General features: G+C 57.4%; 4 non-coding genes and 5 pseudogenes across 4 annotated transcripts; all 9 read left to right on the forward strand.

Annotated features, from left to right (window-relative positions):
• Positions 1-1770: 1770 nt before the first annotated feature.
• On the forward strand, positions 1771-1889 carry LOC146715980 (5S ribosomal RNA; annotated as a pseudogene).
• Positions 1890-3145: 1256 nt separating this feature from the next.
• Positions 3146-3264, forward strand: LOC146715981 (5S ribosomal RNA). Its single transcript, XR_014919816.1, has one exon. It is a non-coding gene; the product is annotated as a 5S ribosomal RNA (ribosomal RNA).
• A 699-nt stretch (positions 3265-3963) lies between these two features.
• Positions 3964-4082, forward strand: LOC146715982 (5S ribosomal RNA; annotated as a pseudogene).
• A 1855-nt stretch (positions 4083-5937) lies between these two features.
• On the forward strand, positions 5938-6056 carry LOC146715983 (5S ribosomal RNA). Its single transcript, XR_014919853.1, has one exon. It is a non-coding gene; the product is annotated as a 5S ribosomal RNA (ribosomal RNA).
• Positions 6057-7313: 1257 nt separating this feature from the next.
• Positions 7314-7432, forward strand: LOC146715984 (5S ribosomal RNA; annotated as a pseudogene).
• Positions 7433-8683: 1251 nt separating this feature from the next.
• On the forward strand, positions 8684-8802 carry LOC146715985 (5S ribosomal RNA). The gene has a single exon (XR_014919417.1). It is a non-coding gene; the product is annotated as a 5S ribosomal RNA (ribosomal RNA).
• A 699-nt stretch (positions 8803-9501) lies between these two features.
• LOC146715986 (5S ribosomal RNA) lies at positions 9502-9620 on the forward strand (annotated as a pseudogene).
• A 2209-nt stretch (positions 9621-11829) lies between these two features.
• LOC146715987 (5S ribosomal RNA) lies at positions 11830-11948 on the forward strand (annotated as a pseudogene).
• A 1256-nt stretch (positions 11949-13204) lies between these two features.
• LOC146715988 (5S ribosomal RNA) lies at positions 13205-13323 on the forward strand. The gene has a single exon (XR_014919817.1). It is a non-coding gene; the product is annotated as a 5S ribosomal RNA (ribosomal RNA).
• The last annotated feature ends 387 nt before the right edge of the window (positions 13324-13710 follow it).

The following is a 13710-nucleotide window of genomic DNA, read 5'->3' on the forward strand; positions in this document are numbered from 1 at the left end:
TGGCTGCTGGCTGAGGCCACCTACACCACACCAGGGCCTGTGGCTGCTGGCTGAGGCGACTTATACCACACCAGGGCCCTTTTGCTGCTGGCTGAGGCCACTTACACCACACCAGTGCCTGTGGCTTCTGTCTGAGGCGACTTACACCACACCAGGGCCTGTGGCTGCTGGCTGAGGCCAATTATACCACACCAGGGTCTGTGGCTCTTGCTCAGGCCACTTACACCACACCAGGGCCTGTGGCACTGGCTGAGGCCACTTACACCACACCAGGGCCTGTGGCTGCTGGCTGAGGCCACTTACACCACAACAGGGCCTGTGGCTGCTGGCTGAGGCCACTTACACCACACCAGGGCCTGTGGCTGCTGGCTGAGGCCACCTACACCACACCAGGGCCTGTGGCTGCTGGCTGAGGCGACTTACACCACACCAGGGCCCTTTTGCTGCTGGCTGAGGCCACTTACACCACACCAGTGCCTGTGGCTTCTGGCTGAGGCGACTTACACCACACCAGGGCCTGTGGCTGCTGGCTGATGCCACCTACACCACACCAGGGCCTGAGTGACCGGCTGGGGCCACTTACACCACATCAGGGCCTGTGGCTGCTGGCTGAGGCCAGTTACACCACACCAGAGCCTGTGGCTGCTGGCTGAAGCCACTTACACCACACCAGGGCCTTAGTTGCTATTGAGGCCACTTACACCACACCAGGGCCTGTGGCTGCTGGCTGAGGCCACCTACACCACACCAGGGCCTGTGGCTGCTGGCTGAAGCCACTTACACCACACCAGGGCCTTAGTTGCTATTGAGGCCACTTACACCACACCAGGGCCTGTGGCTTCTGGCTGAGGCCACTTACACCACACCAGGGCCTGTGGCTGCTGGCTGAGGCCACTTACACCACACCAGGGCCTGTGGCTCTTGCTCAGGCCACTCACATCACACCAGGCCCTGCGCTTCTGGCCGAGGCCATCTTCACCAAACCAGGCCCTGTGGTTCTTGCTCAGGCCACTTACACCACACCAGGGCCTTATTTGCTATTGAGGCCACTTACACCACACCAGGGCCTGTGGCACTTGCTCAGGCCACTTACACCACACCAGGGCCTGTGGCACTTGCTCAGGCCACTTACACCACACCAGGGCCTGTGGCTGCTGGCTGAGGCCACTTACACCACACCAGGGCCTGTGGCTCTTGCTCAGGCCACTTACACCACACCAGGGCCTGTGGCTGCTGGCTGAGGCCACTTACACCACACCAGGGCCTGTGGCTGCTGGCTGAGGCCACCTACACCACACCAGGGCCTGTGGCTGCTGGCTGAGGCCACCTACACCACACCAGGGCCTGTGGCTGCTGGCTGAGGCCACTTACACCACACCAGTGCCTGTGGCTTCTGGCTGAGGCGACTTACACCACACCAGGGCCTGTGGCTGCTGGCTGAGGCCACTTACACCACACCAAGGCCTGTGGCTCTTGCTCAGGCCACTCACATCACACCAGGCCCTGCGCTTCTGGCCGAGGCCATCTTCACCAAACCAGGCCCTGTGCTCCTTGCTGTGGCCATGTACAACACACCAGGCCCTGTGCTGGTTCCTGAGGCCATCTTCAACAATCCAGGGCCTGTGCTGTTGGATAAATGCCAAACTGAGCCTTTGGGTTAGGGTATTATGCAAACATGCAGGTATGGTTATAGCATTGTCTTCGTAACTTCAGGTACTTGCCACCTAATCACTTGAATCCATAAATTGAGACATTGTGCTGGAGCCAGCAGCTTACGGCCATACCACCGTGAGCACGCCCGACCTCGTCTGATCTCGGAAGCTAAGCAGGGCTGGGCTTGGTTAGTACTTGGATGGGAGACTACCTGGGAATACCTGGTGCTGTAAGCCTTTCATTTTCATATCATTGAACCGCTTTTGATCCAGAGAAGGGGTGTATTAAAAGACCAAAAGCAGCTGCCCATTAATGAGGGCACATTAACGACACTGCTTTTGGCTGTTTTCCAATGTCTTGTGCTGCTAGCTGATGCCACCTACACCACACCAGGGCCTGAGTGACCGGCTGGGGCCACTTACACCACATCAGGGCCTGTGGCTCTGGCTGAGGCCACTTACACCACACCAGGGCCTGTGGCTGCTGGCTGAGGCCAGTTACACCACACCAGAGCCTGTGGCTGCTGGCTGAAGCCACTTACACCACACCAGGGCCTTAGTTGCTATTGAGGCCACTTACACCACACCAGGGCCTGTGGCTGCTGGCTGAGGCCACCTACACCACACCAGGGCCTGTGGCTGCTGGCTGAGGCCACTTACACCACACCAGGGCCTGTGGCTGCTGGCTGAAGCCACTTACACCACACCAGGGCCTTAGTTGCTATTGATGCCACTTACACCACACCAGGGCCTGTGGCTGCTGGCTGAGGCCACCTACACCACACCAGGGCCCTTTTGCTGCTGGCTGAGGCCACTTACACCACACCAGTGCATGTGGCTCCTGGCTGAGGCCACTTACACCACACCAGGGCCTGTGGCTGCTGAATGAGGCCACTTACACCACACCAGGGCCTGTGGCTCTTGCTCAGGCCACTCACATCACACCAGGCCCTGCGCTTCTGGCCGAGGCCATCTTCACCAAACCAGGCCCTGTGGTTCTTGCTCAGGCCACTTACACCACACCAGGGCCTTATTTGCTGTTGAGGCCACTTACACCACACCAGGGCCTGTGGCTCTGGCTTAGGCCACTTACACCACACCAGGGCCTGTGGCACTGGCTGAGGCCACTTAGACCACACCAGGGCCTGTGGCTGCTGGCTGAGGCCACTCACACCACACCAGGGCCTGTGGCTGCTAGCTGAGGCCACTTACACCAAACCAGGGCCTGTGGCTGCTTGCTGAGGCCATCTTCACCAAACCAGGCCCTGTGCTGCTTGCTGTGGCCATGTAAAACACACCAGGTCCTGTGCTGGTTCTTGAGGCCATCTTCAACAATCCAGGGCCTGTGCTGTTGGATAAATGCCAAACTGAGCCTTTTGGTTAGGGTATTATGCAAACATGCAGGTATGGTTATAGGATTGTCTTCGTAACTTCAGGTACTTGCCACCTAATCACTTGAATCCATAAATTGAGACATTGTGCTGGGGCCAGCAGCTTACAGCCATACCACCCTGAGCACGCCCGACCTCGTCTGATCTCGGAAGCTAAGCAGGGCTGGGCTTGGTTAGTACTTGGATGGGAGACTGCCTGGGAATACCTGGTGCTGTAAGCCTTTCATTTTCATGTCATTGAACCGCTTTTGATCCAGAGAAGGGGTGTATTAAAAGACCAGAAGCAGCTCCCCATTAATGAGGGCACATTAACGACATTGCTTTTGGCTGTTTTCCAATGTCTTGTGCTGCTAGCTGATGCCACCTACACCACACCAGGGCCTGAGTGACCGGCTGGGGCCACTTACACCACATCAGGGCCTGTTGCTCTGGCTGAGGCCACTTACACCACACCAGGGCCTGTGGCTGCTGGCTGAGGCCACCTACACCACACCAGGGCCTTAGTTGCTATTGAGGCCAATTACACCACACCAGGGTATGTGGCTCTTGCTCAGGCCACTTACACCACACCAGGGCCTTAGTTGCTATTGAGGCCAATTACACCACACCAGGGCCTGTGGCTCTTGCTCAGGCCACTCACATCACACCAGGCCCTGCGCTTCTGGCCGAGGCCATCTTCACCAAACCAGGCCCTGTGCTGCTAGCTGTGGCCATGTACAACACACCAGGCCCTGTGCTGGTTCCTGAGGCCATCTTCAACAATCCAGGGCCTGTGCTGTTGGATAAATGCTAAACTGAGCCTTTGGGTTAGGGTATTATGCAAACATGAAGGTAGGGTTATAGGATTGTCTTCGTAACTTCAGGTACTTGCCACCTAATCACCTGAATCCATAAATTGAGACATTGTGCTGGGCCCAGCAGCTTACGGCCATACCACCCTGAGCACGCCCGACCTCGTCTGATCTCGGAAGCTGAGCAGGGCTGGGCTTGGTTAGTACTTGGATGGGAGACTGCCTGGGAATACCTGGTGCTGTAAGCCTTTCATTTTAATGTCATTGAACCGCTTTTGATCCAGAGAAGGGGTGTATTAAAAGACCAAAAGCAGCTGCCCATTAATGAGGGCACATTAACGACATTGCTTTTGGCTGTTTTCCAATGTCTTGTGCTGCTAGCTGATGCCACCTACACCACACCAGGGCCTGAGTGACCGGCTGGGGCCACTTACACCACATCAGGGCCTGTGGCTCTGGCTGAGGCCACTTACACCACACCAGGGCCTGTGGCTGCTGGCTGAGGCCACTTACACCACACCAGGGCATTAGTTGCTATTGAGGCCAATTACACCACACCAGGGTATGTGGCTCTTGCTCAGGCCACTTACACCACACCAGGGCCTGTGGCTGCTGGCTGAGGCCACCTACACCACACCAGGGCCTGTGGCTGCTGGCTGAGGCGACTTATACCACACCAGGGCCCTTTTGCTGCTGGCTGAGGCCACTTACACCACACCAGTGCCTGTGGCTTCTGTCTGAGGCGACTTACACCACACCAGGGCCTGTGGCTGCTGGCTGAGGCCAATTATACCACACCAGGGTCTGTGGCTCTTGCTCAGGCCACTTACACCACACCAGGGCCTGTGGCACTGGCTGAGGCCACTTACACCACACCAGGGCCTGTGGCTGCTGGCTGAGGCCACTTACACCACAACAGGGCCTGTGGCTGCTGGCTGAGGCCACTTACACCACACCAGGGCCTGTGGCTGCTGGCTGAGGCCACCTACACCACACCAGGGCCTGTGGCTGCTGGCTGAGGCGACTTACACCACACCAGGGCCCTTTTGCTGCTGGCTGAGGCCACTTACACCACACCAGTGCCTGTGGCTTCTGGCTGAGGCGACTTACACCACACCAGGGCCTGTGGCTGCTGGCTGATGCCACCTACACCACACCAGGGCCTGAGTGACCGGCTGGGGCCACTTACACCACATCAGGGCCTGTGGCTGCTGGCTGAGGCCAGTTACACCACACCAGAGCCTGTGGCTGCTGGCTGAAGCCACTTACACCACACCAGGGCCTTAGTTGCTATTGAGGCCACTTACACCACACCAGGGCCTGTGGCTGCTGGCTGAGGCCACCTACACCACACCAGGGCCTGTGGCTGCTGGCTGAAGCCACTTACACCACACCAGGGCCTTAGTTGCTATTGAGGCCACTTACACCACACCAGGGCCTGTGGCTGCTGGCTGAGGCCACCTACACCACACCAGGGCCCTTTTGCTGCTGGCTGAGGCCACTTACACCACACCAGTGCCTGTGGCTTCTGGCTGAGGCCACTTACACCACACCAGGGCCTGTGGCTGCTGGCTGAGGCCAGTTACACCACACCAGAGCCTGTGGCTGCTGGCTGAAGCCACTTACACCACACCAGGGCCTTAGTTGCTATTGAGGCCACTTACACCACACCAGGGCCTGTGGCTGCTGGCTGAGGCCACCTACACCACACCAGGGCCTGTGGCTGCTGGCTGAGGCCACTTACACCACACCAGGGCCTGTGGCTGCTGGCTGAAGCCACTTACACCACACCAGGGCCTTAGTTGCTATTGATGCCACTTACACCACACCAGGGCCTGTGGCTGCTTGCTGAGGCCATCTTCACCAAACCAGGCCCTGTGCTGCTTGCTGTGGCCATGTAAAACACACCAGGTCCTGTGCTGGTTCTTGAGGCCATCTTCAACAATCCAGGGCCTGTGCTGTTGGATAAATGCCAAACTGAGCCTTTGGGTTAGGGTATTATGCAAACATGCAGGTATGGTTATAGGATTGTCTTCATAACTTCAGGTACTTGCCACCTAATCACTTGAATCCATAAATTGAGACATTGTGCTGGGGCCAGCAGCTTACGGCCATACCACCCTGAGCACCCCCGACCTCGTCTGATCTCGGAAGCTAAGCAGGGCTGGGCTTGGTTAGTACTTGGATGGGAGACTGCCTGGGAATACCTGGTGCTGTAAGCCTTTCATTTTCATGTCATTGAACCGCTTTTGATCCAGAGAAGGGGTGTATTAAAAGACCAAAAGCAGCTCCCCATTAATGAGGGCACATTAACGACATTGCTTTTGGCTGTTTTCCAATGTCTTGTGCTGCTAGCTGATGCCACTTACACCACACCAGGGCCTGTGGCTGCTGGCTGAGGCCACTTACACCACACCAGGGCCTGTGGCTGCTGGCTGAGGCCACCTACACCACACCAGGGCCTTAGTTGCTATTGAGGCCAATTACACCACACCAGGGCCTGTGGCTGCTGGCTGAAGCCACTTACACCACACCAGGGCCTTAGTTGCTATTGAGGCCACTTACACCACACCAGGGCCTGTGGCTGCTGGCTGAGGCCACCTACACCACACCAGGGCCCTTTTGCTGCTGGCTGAGGCCACTTACACCACACCAGTGCCTGTGGCTTCTGGCTGAGGCCACTTACACCACACCAGGGCCTGTGGCTCTTGCTCAGGCCACTCACATCACACCAGGCCCTGCGCTTCTGGCCGAGGCCATCTTCACCAAACCAGGCCCTGTGGTTCTTGCTCAGGCCACTTACACCACACCAGGGCCTTATTTGCTATTGAGGCCACTTACACCACACCAGGGCCTGTGGCACTTGCTCAGGCCACTTACACCACACCAGGGCCTGTGGCACTTGCTCAGGCCACTTACACCACACCAGGGCCTGTGGCTGCTGGCTGAGGCCACTTACACCACACCAGGGCCTGTGGCTCTTGCTCAGGCCACTTACACCACACCAGGGCCTGTGGCTGCTGGCTGAGGCCACTTACACCACACCAGGGCCTGTGGCTGCTGGCTGAGGCCACCTACACCACACCAGGGCCCTTTTGCTGCTGGCTGAGGCCACCTACACCACACCAGGGCCTGTGGCTGCTGGCTGAGGCCACTTAGACCACACCAGTGCCTGTGGCTTCTGGCTGAGGCGACTTACACCACACCAGGCCCTGCGCTTCTGGCCGAGGCCATCTTCACCAAACCAGGCCCTGTGCTCCTTGCTGTGGCCATGTACAACACACCAGGCCCTGTGCTGGTTCCTGAGGCCATCTTCAACAATCCAGGGCCTGTGCTGTTGGATAAATGCCAAACTGAGCCTTTGGGTTAGGGTATTATGCAAACATGCAGGTATGGTTATAGCATTGTCTTCGTAACTTCAGGTACTTGCCACCTAATCACTTGAATCCATAAATTGAGACATTGTGCTGGAGCCAGCAGCTTACGGCCATACCACCGTGAGCACGCCCGACCTCGTCTGATCTCGGAAGCTAAGCAGGGCTGGGCTTGGTTAGTACTTGGATGGGAGACTGCCTGGGAATACCTGGTGCTGTAAGCCTTTCATATCATTGAACCGCTTTTGATCCAGAGAAGGGGTGTATTAAAAGACCAAAAGCAGCTGCCCATTAATGAGGGCACATTAACGACACTTGCTTTTGGCTGTTTTCCAATGTCTTGTGCTGCTAGCTGATGCCACCTACACCACACCAGGGCCTGAGTGACCGGCTGGGGCCACTTACACCACATCAGGGCCTGTGGCTCTGGCTGAGGCCACTTACACCACACCAGGGCCTGTGGCTGCTGGCTGAGGCCAGTTACACCACACCAGAGCCTGTGGCTGCTGGCTGAAGCCACTTACACCACACCAGGGCCTTAGTTGCTATTGAGGCCACTTACACCACACCAGGGCCTGTGGCTGCTGGCTGAGGCCACCTACACCACACCAGGGCCTGTGGCTGCTGGCTGAGGCCACTTACACCACACCAGGGCCTGTGGCTGCTGGCTGAAGCCACTTACACCACACCAGGGCCTTAGTTGCTATTGATGCCACTTACACCACACCAGGGCCTGTGGCTGCTGGCTGAGGCCACCTACACCACACCAGGGCCCTTTTGCTGCTGGCTGAGGCCACTTACACCACACCAGTGCATGTGGCTCCTGGCTGAGGCCACTTACACCACACCAGGGCCTGTGGCTGCTGAATGAGGCCACTTACACCACACCAGGGCCTGTGGCTCTTGCTCAGGCCACTCACATCACACCAGGCCCTGCGCTTCTGGCCGAGGCCATCTTCACCAAACCAGGCCCTGTGGTTCTTGCTCAGGCCACTTACACCACACCAGGGCCTTATTTGCTGTTGAGGCCACTTACACCACACCAGGGCCTGTGGCTCTGGCTTAGGCCACTTACACCACACCAGGGCCTGTGGCACTGGCTGAGGCCACTTAGACCACACCAGGGCCTGTGGCTGCTGGCTGAGGCCACTCACACCACACCAGGGCCTGTGGCTGCTAGCTGAGGCCACTTACACCAAACCAGGGCCTGTGGCTGCTTGCTGAGGCCATCTTCACCAAACCAGGCCCTGTGCTGCTTGCTGTGGCCATGTAAAACACACCAGGTCCTGTGCTGGTTCCTGAGGCCATCTTCAACAATCCAGGGCCTGTGCTGTTGGATAAATGCCAAACTGAGCCTTTTGGTTAGGGTATTATGCAAACATGCAGGTATGGTTATAGGATTGTCTTCGTAACTTCAGGTACTTGCCACCTAATCACTTGAATCCATAAATTGAGACATTGTGCTGGGGCCAGCAGCTTACGGCCATACCACCCTGAGCACGCCCGACCTCGTCTGATCTCGGAAGCTAAGCAGGGCTGGGCTTGGTTAGTACTAGGATGGGAGACTGCCTGGGAATACCTGGTGCTGTAAGCCTTTCATTTTCATGTCATTGAACCGCTTTTGATCCAGAGAAGGGGTGTATTAAAAGACCAGAAGCAGCTCCCCATTAATGAGGGCACATTAACGACATTGCTTTTGGCTGTTTTCCAATGTCTTGTGCTGCTAGCTGATGCCACCTACACCACACCAGGGCCTGAGTGACCGGCTGGGGCCACTTACACCACATCAGGGCCTGTTGCTCTGGCTGAGGCCACTTACACCACACCAGGGCCTGTGGCTGCTGGCTGAGGCCACCTACACCACACCAGGGCCTTAGTTGCTATTGAGGCCAATTACACCACACCAGGGTATGTGGCTCTTGCTCAGGCCACTTACACCACACCAGGGCCTTAGTTGCTATTGAGGCCAATTACACCACACCAGGGCCTGTGGCTCTTGCTCAGGCCACTCACATCACACCAGGCCCTGCGCTTCTGGCCGAGGCCATCTTCACCAAACCAGGCCCTGTGCTGCTAGCTGTGGCCATGTACAACACACCAGGCCCTGTGCTGGTTCCTGAGGCCATCTTCAACAATCCAGGGCCTGTGCTGTTGGATAAATGCTAAACTGAGCCTTTGGGTTAGGGTATTATGCAAACATGAAGGTAGGGTTATAGGATTGTCTTCGTAACTTCAGGTACTTGCCACCTAATCACCTGAATCCATAAATTGAGACATTGTGCTGGGCCCAGCAGCTTACGGCCATACCACCCTGAGCACGCCCGACCTCGTCTGATCTCGGAAGCTGAGCAGGGCTGGGCTTGGTTAGTACTTGGATGGGAGACTGCCTGGGAATACCTGGTGCTGTAAGCCTTTCATTTTAATGTCATTGAACCGCTTTTGATCCAGAGAAGGGGTGTATTAAAAGACCAAAAGCAGCTGCCCATTAATGAGGGCACATTAACGACATTGCTTTTGGCTGTTTTCCAATGTCTTGTGCTGCTAGCTGATGCCACCTACACCACACCAGGGCCTGAGTGACCGGCTGGGGCCACTTACACCACATCAGGGCCTGTGGCTCTGGCTGAGGCCACTTACACCACACCAGGGCCTGTGGCTGCTGGCTGAGGCCACTTACACCACACCAGGGCATTAGTTGCTATTGAGGCCAATTACACCACACCAAGGTATGTGGCTCTTGCTCAGGCCACTTACACCACACCAGGGCCTGTGGCTGCTGGCTGAGGCCACCTACACCACACCAGGGCCTGTGGCTGCTGGCTGAGGCGACTTATACCACACCAGGGCCCTTTTGCTGCTGGCTGAGGCCACTTACACCACACCAGTGCCTGTGGCTTCTGTCTGAGGCGACTTACACCACACCAGGGCCTGTGGCTGCTGGCTGAGGCCAATTATACCACACCAGGGTCTGTGGCTCTTGCTCAGGCCACTTACACCACACCAGGGCCTGTGGCACTGGCTGAGGCCACTTACACCACACCAGGGCCTGTGGCTGCTGGCTGAGGCCACTTACACCACAACAGGGCCTGTGGCTGCTGGCTGAGGCCACTTACACCACACCAGGGCCTGTGGCTGCTGGCTGAGGCCACCTACACCACACCAGGGCCTGTGGCTGCTGGCTGAGGCGACTTACACCACACCAGGGCCCTTTTGCTGCTGGCTGAGGCCACTTACACCACACCAGTGCCTGTGGCTTCTGGCTGAGGCGACTTACACCACACCAGGGCCTGTGGCTGCTGGCTGATGCCACCTACACCACACCAGGGCCTGAGTGACCGGCTGGGGCCACTTACACCACATCAGGGCCTGTGGCTGCTGGCTGAGGCCAGTTACACCACACCAGAGCCTGTGGCTGCTGGCTGAGGCCACTTACACCACACCAGGGCCTTAGTTGCTATTGAGGCCACTTACACCACACCAGGGCCTGTGGCTGCTGGCTGAGGCCACCTACACCACACCAGGGCCTGTGGCTGCTGGCTGAAGCCACTTACACCACACCAGGGCCTTAGTTGCTATTGAGGCCACTTACACCACACCAGGGCCTGTGGCTGCTGGCTGAGGCCACCTACACCACACCAGGGCCCTTTTGCTGCTGGCTGAGGCCACTTACACCACACCAGTGCCTGTGGCTTCTGGCTGAGGCCACTTACACCACACCAGGGCCTGTGGCTGCTGGCTGAGGCCACTTACACCACACCAGGGCCTGTGGCTCTTGCTCAGGCCACTCACATCACACCAGGCCCTGCGCTTCTGGCCGAGGCCATCTTCACCAAACCAGGCCCTGTGGTTCTTGCTCAGGCCACTTACACCACACCAGGGCCTTATTTGCTATTGAGGCCACTTACACCACACCAGGGCCTGTGGCACTTGCTCAGGCCACTTACACCACACCAGGGCCTGTGGCACTTGCTCAGGCCACTTACACCACACCAGGGCCTGTGGCTGCTGGCTGAGGCCACTTACACCACACCAGGGCCTGTGGCTCTTGCTCAGGCCACTTACACCACACCAGGGCCTGTGGCTGCTGGCTGAGGCCACTTACACCACACCAGGGCCTGTGGCTGCTGGCTGAGGCCACCTACACCACACCAGGGCCTGTGGCTGCTGGCTGAGGCCACCTACACCACACCAGGGCCTGTGGCTGCTGGCTGAGGCCACTTACACCACACCAGTGCCTGTGGCTTCTGGCTGAGGCGACTTACACCACACCAGGGCCTGTGGCTGCTGGCTGAGGCCACTTACACCACACCAAGGCCTGTGGCTCTTGCTCAGGCCACTCACATCACACCAGGCCCTGCGCTTCTGGCCGAGGCCATCTTCACCAAACCAGGCCCTGTGCTCCTTGCTGTGGCCATGTACAACACACCAGGCCCTGTGCTGGTTCCTGAGGCCATCTTCAACAATCCAGGGCCTGTGCTGTTGGATAAATGCCAAACTGAGCCTTTGGGTTAGGGTATTATGCAAACATGCAGGTATGGTTATAGCATTGTCTTCGTAACTTCAGGTACTTGCCACCTAATCACTTGAATCCATAAATTGAGACATTGTGCTGGAGCCAGCAGCTTACGGCCATACCACCGTGAGCACGCCCGACCTCGTCTGATCTCGGAAGCTAAGCAGGGCTGGGCTTGGTTAGTACTTGGATGGGAGACTACCTGGGAATACCTGGTGCTGTAAGCCTTTCATTTTCATATCATTGAACCGCTTTTGATCCAGAGAAGGGGTGTATTAAAAGACCAAAAGCAGCTGCCCATTAATGAGGGCACATTAACGACACTGCTTTTGGCTGTTTTCCAATGTCTTGTGCTGCTAGCTGATGCCACCTACACCACACCAGGGCCTGAGTGACCGGCTGGGGCCACTTACACCACATCAGGGCCTGTGGCTCTGGCTGAGGCCACTTACACCACACCAGGGCCTGTGGCTGCTGGCTGAGGCCAGTTACACCACACCAGAGCCTGTGGCTGCTGGCTGAAGCCACTTACACCACACCAGGGCCTTAGTTGCTATTGAGGCCACTTACACCACACCAGGGCCTGTGGCTGCTGGCTGAGGCCACCTACACCACACCAGGGCCTGTGGCTGCTGGCTGAGGCCACTTACACCACACCAGGGCCTGTGGCTGCTGGCTGAAGCCACTTACACCACACCAGGGCCTTAGTTGCTATTGATGCCACTTACACCACACCAGGGCCTGTGGCTGCTGGCTGAGGCCACCTACACCACACCAGGGCCCTTTTGCTGCTGGCTGAGGCCACTTACACCACACCAGTGCATGTGGCTCCTGGCTGAGGCCACTTACACCACACCAGGGCCTGTGGCTGCTGAATGAGGCCACTTACACCACACCAGGGCCTGTGGCTCTTGCTCAGGCCACTCACATCACACCAGGCCCTGCGCTTCTGGCCGAGGCCATCTTCACCAAACCAGGCCCTGTGGTTCTTGCTCAGGCCACTTACACCACACCAGGGCCTTATTTGCTGTTGAGGCCACTTACACCACACCAGGGCCTGTGGCTCTGGCTTAGGCCACTTACACCACACCAGGGCCTGTGGCACTGGCTGAGGCCACTTAGACCACACCAGGGCCTGTGGCTGCTGGCTGAGGCCACTCACACCACACCAGGGCCTGTGGCTGCTAGCTGAGGCCACTTACACCAAACCAGGGCCTGTGGCTGCTTGCTGAGGCCATCTTCACCAAACCAGGCCCTGTGCTGCTTGCTGTGGCCATGTAAAACACACCAGGTCCTGTGCTGGTTCTTGAGGCCATCTTCAACAATCCAGGGCCTGTGCTGTTGGATAAATGCCAAACTGAGCCTTTTGGTTAGGGTATTATGCAAACATGCAGGTATGGTTATAGGATTGTCTTCGTAACTTCAGGTACTTGCCACCTAATCACTTGAATCCATAAATTGAGACATTGTGCTGGGGCCAGCAGCTTACAGCCATACCACCCTGAGCACGCCCGACCTCGTCTGATCTCGGAAGCTAAGCAGGGCTGGGCTTGGTTAGTACTTGGATGGGAGACTGCCTGGGAATACCTGGTGCTGTAAGCCTTTCATTTTCATGTCATTGAACCGCTTTTGATCCAGAGAAGGGGTGTATTAAAAGACCAGAAGCAGCTCCCCATTAATGAGGGCACATTAACGACATTGCTTTTGGCTGTTTTCCAATGTCTTGTGCTGCTAGCTGATGCCACCTACACCACACCAGGGCCTGAGTGACCGGCTGGGGCCACTTACACCACATCAGGGCCTGTTGCTCTGGCTGAGGCCACTTACACCACACCAGGGCCTGTGGCTGCTGGCTGAGGCCACCTACACCACACCAGGGCCTTAGTTGCTATTGAGGCCAATTACACCACACCAGGGTATGTGGCTCTTGCTCAGGCCACTTACACCACACCAGGGCCTTAGTTGCTATTGAGGCCAATTACACCACAC

Source organism: Copadichromis virginalis, linkage group LG3, assembly GCF_057382275.1.
Source record: "Copadichromis virginalis isolate Kocher_CV1m ecotype Utaka linkage group LG3, C_Virginalis_male_GT1.1, whole genome shotgun sequence".
NCBI classification, from domain to species: Eukaryota; Metazoa; Chordata; class Actinopteri; order Cichliformes; family Cichlidae; genus Copadichromis; species Copadichromis virginalis.